The sequence below is a fragment of the Macaca fascicularis genome, chromosome 16, assembly GCF_037993035.2.
Source record: "Macaca fascicularis isolate 582-1 chromosome 16, T2T-MFA8v1.1".
In the NCBI taxonomy this organism is placed as follows: Eukaryota; Metazoa; Chordata; class Mammalia; order Primates; family Cercopithecidae; genus Macaca; species Macaca fascicularis.
In genome coordinates this window covers 21722346-21729941 of record NC_088390.1, presented here as the reverse complement: position 1 = coordinate 21729941, position 7596 = coordinate 21722346, and the positions used below count along the sequence as shown (strand labels likewise).

The following is a 7596-nucleotide window of genomic DNA, read 5'->3' as shown; positions in this document are numbered from 1 at the left end:
CTGTATTTTTTGGTAGAAATAGGATTTCACCATGTTGGCCAGGCTGGTGGTCGTGGTCTTGAACTCCTGACACCTCAAGTGATCTGCCCGCCTTGGCTTCCCAAAGTGTTGGGATTACCAGCGTAAGCCACCGAGGCTGGCCTGGTATAATTTTTTTGAAAAATTAGCCAGGCATGGTGATGCACATCTATAGTCCCAGGTACTTGGAAGGCTGAGGTGGAAGGATTACATAAGCCCAGGAGTTCAAGGCAGCAGTGAACCATGACTGTGTTACTGCCTGGGTGACAGAGTAAGACCCTGTCTCAAAAAAACAAAAACAAAGGCCATACAAGTTCAAACAGAAAATGCAAAGAAGCACATGGTCCAGTCACACACCTCTAGGCAATGGATATTCTGTAAAAGTTGGGGAAAGCTTTGAGGCTGTTCTAGTGGAAATGATCCACTTCTATTCAGACAATCAGAAAGACTCACCTCTTTTTTTCCATATTCTTTAGTGTAACTACTGGAATTGAGCACTGGTATAACTGAGAGAGAATTCAATTTCTAAAGATAAAACAATCTATAAATGGACAAAACAAACTACAAAGCACAAATATAAAAGCAGCTGTTAATGTGTTTCAATTAAATGGGAATATGGTTTACACAGAATCCTGGGTAACTGACATGTATTTAAATATCTATAATCTCCTCTAAGATCTGAATGGTTATTATTTGGATTTAACAAAAGAAAGCCATGCAACTTGTTTGGGCTTTAGATACTACTTTTAGAGGACGAACACTAGCTGGACCCAACATCAACTTCAGAGGTTCTGGAGAAGGTTCCTGGTTTCTTCGCTTCATGGCAAGCAGAGCCATCTTCCATACATTCTCTGAATTCTTAAAATAGATCTATAAATTTGGATATAAAGTACAAAAGAGTAGGTACCTATAAACTGGAGCGACGTGAAGTCTAAAACTGCTCATTAATTGAATATATATTATGAATTCCTTTACATACAAATGCATTTATTTTTCTGATCAGCAATCTATTAAATGCACCAAACGGGACCAACACGAAGTGCCAATCCCTAAAAAAAACTTCCCCAAAGCAGTACCACAATACTAGATAGTAAAACAGTAGGCTGTAAGCATTTTAGTTGAAATCTATAAGTTAACTTTAACAAAAATAACATATTTCAATCTCAATATGATTTCTCTCTCCTTAATCCCTTACCTTTTTCCTAACAGGCAAAGATACAGAAATCAGAGCAGAAGCAAAGAACCTATACAGCGACAACAAAGCCTGAAGATGAAGCTGCATTCCCCGAAATAAAATAGGTTTTCCATTTTCAATTCTGTGGCTACTAAGAAACTGAGGAAACAAATACCAATAAGAAGAAAGTAAGTATATTCAGACCATAATTTCACTATGAGATATAGCTATAGGAAGATGCTATCAAAAATCAAGGAAGGAGTAACCAGACATTTAAGTCAACCACCATAAAACAATTCTCTCCAAACTGTGATCATCTCTCTTACTACCATTACTGACTTTACTTCTTTCTCATATTTTCTCTCCTCTTCCTGTACCTTAGGCTTAACAGTCATACTTACTAGCATTGTAGAGCTTATTCTCACTGGTAGCATACTCAGGACTCAAAGTTTATTCATCCTTGATTTACACATCAAGGAGATACGACCAAAAGAGAAGCTAATACCTGATTATTATAGTTCTAGGAAATTACAATTGGCATGCCATAATCAAGCAGCTTTGACATAACTAAAATCTTAACAAAGCACTAATTTCACAATGAAAGAAGTCATTACTGCTAGATACCCACATCTGACTATGCACAGAAAGCACACCACTAAAACGAATTCCGAGGAAGTAACCAAATTGTTTTGTAATACTAAAATTTTATTATATCAAATACTGTACAAAGTAAGGCAGTAAATGAGGCCTAGAAATAATTTTTTTTTGAGATGCAGCTTTACTCTTTTTGCCCAGGCTGGAGTCAATGGCATGATCTCTGCTCACTACAATCTCCCCTTCCCAGGTTCAAGCGATTCTCCCACCTCAGCCTCTCCCAAGTAGCTGGGATTAAAAGCACACACCACCACACCCAGATAATTTTGTATTTTTAGTAGAGATGTGGTTTCACCATGTTGGCTGGGCTGGTCTTGGACTCCTGACCTCCAGTAATATACCCGCCTTGGCTCAGAGAAGATGCCTATGACCTAGAATCAGGTACACGCTGGAAAGAAGCTCAGAGCATGTGCCTATTACCTGGAATCAGGGCATAGGCTGGAAAAAAGCTGACATGCAAAGGCAGGTGCTGCCTCTGGGGAGAACGGACAGAGTAGGAACCACTGTAGTTTCTTGCCTTACAGTTGTGTACATATACTACTTTGATAAAATTTAAATTAAAAAATTAAAAATTAAATGAGGTCGAATGTGATGACTCATGCTTAAGCCCAGGAATGCAGGACCAACCTGGGCAATATATTGAAACTCCATCTTTATAAAAAATACAAAAAATTAGCCACTCATAGTGGCATATGCCTGTAGTCCCAGCAACTTGTGAAGAGCATCTGCTATCAAATCTAATATACAGGCAGTGAGCTCCTGGGATATGAACCATTTTCTTTAAATTTACAGTTGTCTCTGCGTAGCTGGACTGTTTCCAGACTTTCCAGCAGTCCATGAGGCAGGAATCTTTAAACCCATGAGAAAGCCTGGCTCTTCCCTCCTCTTCTAACATTCCTTTTTTTTTTTTTTTTTTTTTAAGACTAAGTCTCATTTTTGTCACCAAATCTGGCTGCAATGGTGCAATCTCGGCTCACTGCAACCTCTGCCTCTCAGGCTCAAGCGATTCTCCTGCCTTAGCCTCCCAAGTAGCTGGGATTACAGGAACCCACCACCACGCTCAGTTAATCTTTGTATTTTTAGTGGAGACAGGATTTTACCATGATGGGAAGGCTAGCCTTGAACTCCTGACTTCAGGTAATCCCTGCCACCTTGGCCTCCCCACAGTGCTGGCATTATAGGCGTGAGCCACTGCACCTGGCCTCTTTTAACATTCTAAAGAGAAAAAGAGAAAGCGATTTAGCCTAGCAGCCAAGGAAAGAAAAAACAACGTATACATTAAATTGCCCTTTAATTTTTTTTTCTTTTTTTTTAATTGTACTTTAAGTTCTAGGGTACATGTGCATAACGTGCAGGTTTATTACATATGTATACTTGTGCCATGTTGCTGTGCTGCACCCATCAACTCGTCAGCACCCATCAAACTCGTCATTTACATCAGGTATAACTCCCAATGCAATCCCTCCCCCCTCCCCCCTCCCCGTGATAGGCCCTGGTGTGTGATGTTCCCCTTCCCAAGTCCAAGTGATCTCATTGTTCAGTTCCCACCTATGAGTGAGAACATGCGGTGTTTGGTTTTCTGGTCTTCCGATAGTTTGCTGAGAATAATGGTTTCCAGCTGCATCCATGTCCCTACAAAGGACACAAACTCATCCTTTTTGATGGCTGCATAGTATTCCATGGTGTATATGTGCCACATTTTCTTAATCCAGTCTGTCACTGATGGACATTTGGGTTGATTCCAAGTCTTTGCTATTGTAAATAGTGCCGCAATAAACATACGTGTGCATGTGTCTTTATAGCAGCATGATTTATAATCCTTTGGGTATATACCCAGTAATGGGATGGCTGGGTCATATGGTACTTCTAGTTCTAGGCCCTTTAATTTTCTTTCTTTTTTTTTTTTTTTTTTTTTTTTTGAGACGGAGTCTCGCTCTGCCGCCCAGGCTGGAGTGCAGTGGCCGGATCTCAGCTCACTGCAAGCTCCGCCTCTTGGGTTCACGCCATTCTCCTGCCTCAGCCTCCCGAGTAGCTGGGACTACAGGCGCCCGCCACCGCGCCCGGCTAGTTTTTTGTATTTTTTAGTAGAGACGGGGTTTCACCGTGTTAGCCAGGATGGTCTCGATCTCCTGACCTCGTGATCCGCCCGTCTCGGCCTCCCAAAGTGCTGGGATTACAGGCTTGAGCCACTGCGCCCCGCCGGCCCTTTAATTTTCTACAGCTTGCTTGCAGTATGGTAACACTACTGGGGCTTTTAAATGCTTCATATCAGTGGTGATCACAAACATTTTAAAATTCCTCTATTTAAGGGTTTTTTCTTTGTTGTTAGATATATTTGCTTTTGTTTCGTTTTCGCCTTTTTCTTGGACATGAAGCAGAGATATATTTTCATTTTTCCCTATTTTTTCAAGGGAGAAGCCCAACTGATATTCAGGAAAAGACCTGACCAATTCTCATTTAAAGTTATGCAAAAGGCTGGGCGCGGTGGCTCATGCCTGTAATCCCAGCACTTTGAGAGGTCGAGGCAGGCAGATCACCCAAGGTCAGGAGTTTGAGACCAGCCTGGCCAACATGGTGAAACCCCATCTCTACTAAGAACACAAAAATTAGCTGGGCATGATGGCACATACCTGTAACCCCAACTACTTCGGAGACTGCGGCAGGAGAATCACTTGAACCCGGGAGGCGGAGGTTGCAGCAAGCTGAGAGCATGCCATTGCACTCCACCCTGGGCATGACAGAGAGACTCTGTCTCAAAAAAAAAAAAAAAAAAAAAGATACCATGAAGGGACTTTAAGACTGGCCACTTCCCAAATCCCACAGGATAAGTATCCTGTAAAAACTTGCTTTTGTTGATAGGTACGTGAAAACTCCAGGATTCGACATATCTACTTTTCCTGTAATTTTTACTAAACAAAGGTGCCTTTAAAGGTTCTCTAACCTGCTATAATTGAACTCTCATGGAGCTTGAGACTGTGGAACACAAACTCTTTTAAGACTTTAGCTGCCGTGGAATTCTTTTATGCTTTCACAGCCCCACTATCCAATACAGTAGCTACTAGTCACATGTGGCCATTTCAATCAGATTGAATTTAAACGAAGTAAAATTTAAAATGCCTTCTCAATCACATTAGCTATATACATGGCAGGTGCTCAAAAACAACCTGTGGCTCTGGCACTAGGCAGCACAGTTTTCTCCTCACTGCAAAAAGTTCAATTCCACAGCACACTGCTCTAGAGAAACCCAGGAAATCTTCCCTTTTTGACCGACTTTTTAAAAAGACAGCTTTAGTGCAACATTATTGATATGATAAATTACACATATTTAAAGCATACAACTTGATAAATTTGGACATTTGTGTACACTCATTAAGTTTCCTTTTTCTTCTTCTTTGTAATCTCTGTTTCTTCCCCAGGTGATCATTTATTTGCTGCCTGCCACTAGAGATTAGTTTTATATAAACAAAATAACATAGTATGTGACCTAAGGGGAAGCGGCTTCTTTCACTCAGCATTAAGTATTTTGAGATTATATACACGCTGCTCTATGTAACAATAGTTCATTCCTTTTCATTGCTGATTAGAGTCTTTCCTTTGACTATATCACAATTTGTTTATCCATTCTCTTATTGATGAAGATTTAGTTTGTTTCCAGTTTGGGGCTCTTCTAACCCAAACTGTTATGAACATTAATATAAAAGCCTTTCTAAGAGCTATGCTTTCTTTTCTCTTGTGCAAATACCTAAAACTGAAATAGTTGGATCATATAGTAGGTCTACGTTTAACTTTTTAAAAAACAACCAAACTGTCTGCCAATGTCATAGTATTTCACATCCCAACTATCAGCGTATGAGAATTTCAGACCAATTTTGAACTGAGCTCTTGACCCATGGGGAAATTTACTCTAACCAGTTCCTATAAATCTACAAAGCAATTCTACAGCTATCTAAAATTTTGACTCCCAAGTCTTTCTCTTTTCAGTTACATAATTCTCGCCAAAAATCATTGTCATAAAAGGAGTACTAGGAAAACAGTGTGGCGATTCCTCAAGGATCTAGAACTAGAAATACCATTCGACCCAGCCATCCTATTACTGGGGATATACCCAAAGGATTGTAAGTCATGCTGCTATAAAGACACATGCACACGTATGTTTATGGCGGCACTATTCACAACAGCAAAGACTTGGATCGACCCGAACGTCCATCAGTGACAGACTAGATTAAGAAAATGTGGCACCTATACACCATGGAATACTATGCAGCCATAAAAAAGGATGAGTTCGTGTCCTTTGTAGGGACATGGATGCAGCTGGAAACCATCATTCTCAGCAAACTGTCGCAAGAAAGAAAACCAAATACCGCATGGTCTCACTCATAGGTGAGAACTGAACAATGAGATCACTTGGACACAGGAAGGGGAACATCACACACCGGGTCCTACTGTGGGGATGGGGGAGGAGGAGGGATAGCATTAGGAGATATATCAACATAAATGATGAGTTAATGGGTGCAGCACACCAACATGGCTCATGTATACATATGTAACAAACCTGCATGTTGTGCACACGTACCCTAGAACTTAATTAAAAAAAAAAAAAAAAAAAAAAAAAAAAAAAAAAAAAAAGGAGTACTAGGCTCTCACCAGAAGAAAACAAGAAGAGGGTTCCTGAAAGGAAGCAGCATCCATTGCCTCTCATCAGGGAACAGCCTGCACTTCCGGTCTGGTGCACCACATGGGGAATAGCCCACCTCAGCAGAAAATGGACACTGGATTTCAAGCCACAAGCTGTCTGAAACACGAAACCATCATCATGCCTTCAATTATCTGAATGGTATGATAATTGAATGGTACTGTCAATTATCTGAATGGTATGAGAGCCAAACTTAAAATTCTCTCTGAAATCATCTTTTTATAATCCTAGTCTGCCCTCCTTCACTAAAAAATGCTATGCTACTTAAGACGCAACATTATTTTACTTCATGCTGGAATGGAATACACCATTTATATTAGTTACTATTAGCTGGCAAGGATTGAGGAGACAAACTAAAATGGTAGGTTTTTAGTAGCATTATGTATCAGCATTTTTACAGCTGATTGAAAATGAACCCCTGCTAAACGACTGCAGTTAGTCTCCAAATCCAGTTTACTTCAGTGAAAGCAAACAGTTGCCCTGTGAAGCGGGTTGGCAAAAAAGCAGTTCACTTTGGCACACCAAGGATTGTACCTGGCTGGTATACAGTCCCAGCTGCATTAACTGAGGCATCAGGGTATCGACCATGATCTGAGTCTGCAACTTTCAATGCGTCACGGAGGTCAGCAAAACTGGAAGAAGGTGACCGAGCATAGTAGCCTTAGTAACTTCTTCCAAGCCTTTTAACCTACAGAAAGTTCAAGAAAAACACTCAGCCTAAGCAATGCCCAACCACCACATGAGAAGCAACTAATGTCATCTTTATCTGACAAATTCTTTTAAACTACATCTCCTTAAACTAGTTAAGCACTTTCAGCAATAGTAATTCAGCCCACAATTTCCCACCTTCTGCCACTGATGAAGAGGGAAAGAGCAGAAAGCTATTAATGGACAAGCTATTAATAGATACCATCTCACACCTATCAGAATGGCTATAATTAAGCCGAAAAAATAACAGATTCTGGAAAGGTCGTGGAGAAGATGGAATACTTACACAGTGCTAAAGATGTGAATTTGTTCAGTCAGTGTGGAAAACAGTGTAGGAATTTCTCAAAGA

The 7596-nt window shown here is 40.4% G+C and overlaps 1 long non-coding RNA gene across 1 annotated transcript; it reads right to left on the bottom strand.

Moving 5' to 3' along the window:
* Positions 1 to 465: 465 nt before the first annotated feature.
* On the bottom strand, positions 466 to 7227 carry LOC135967861 (uncharacterized). Its single transcript, XR_010582178.2, has 4 exons — positions 7074 to 7227; positions 6491 to 6638; positions 2947 to 3061; positions 466 to 543 (listed from the first exon to the last, which is right to left on the bottom strand). It is a non-coding gene; the product is annotated as an uncharacterized lncRNA (long non-coding RNA).
* Between the last annotated feature and the right edge of the window lie 369 nt (positions 7228 to 7596).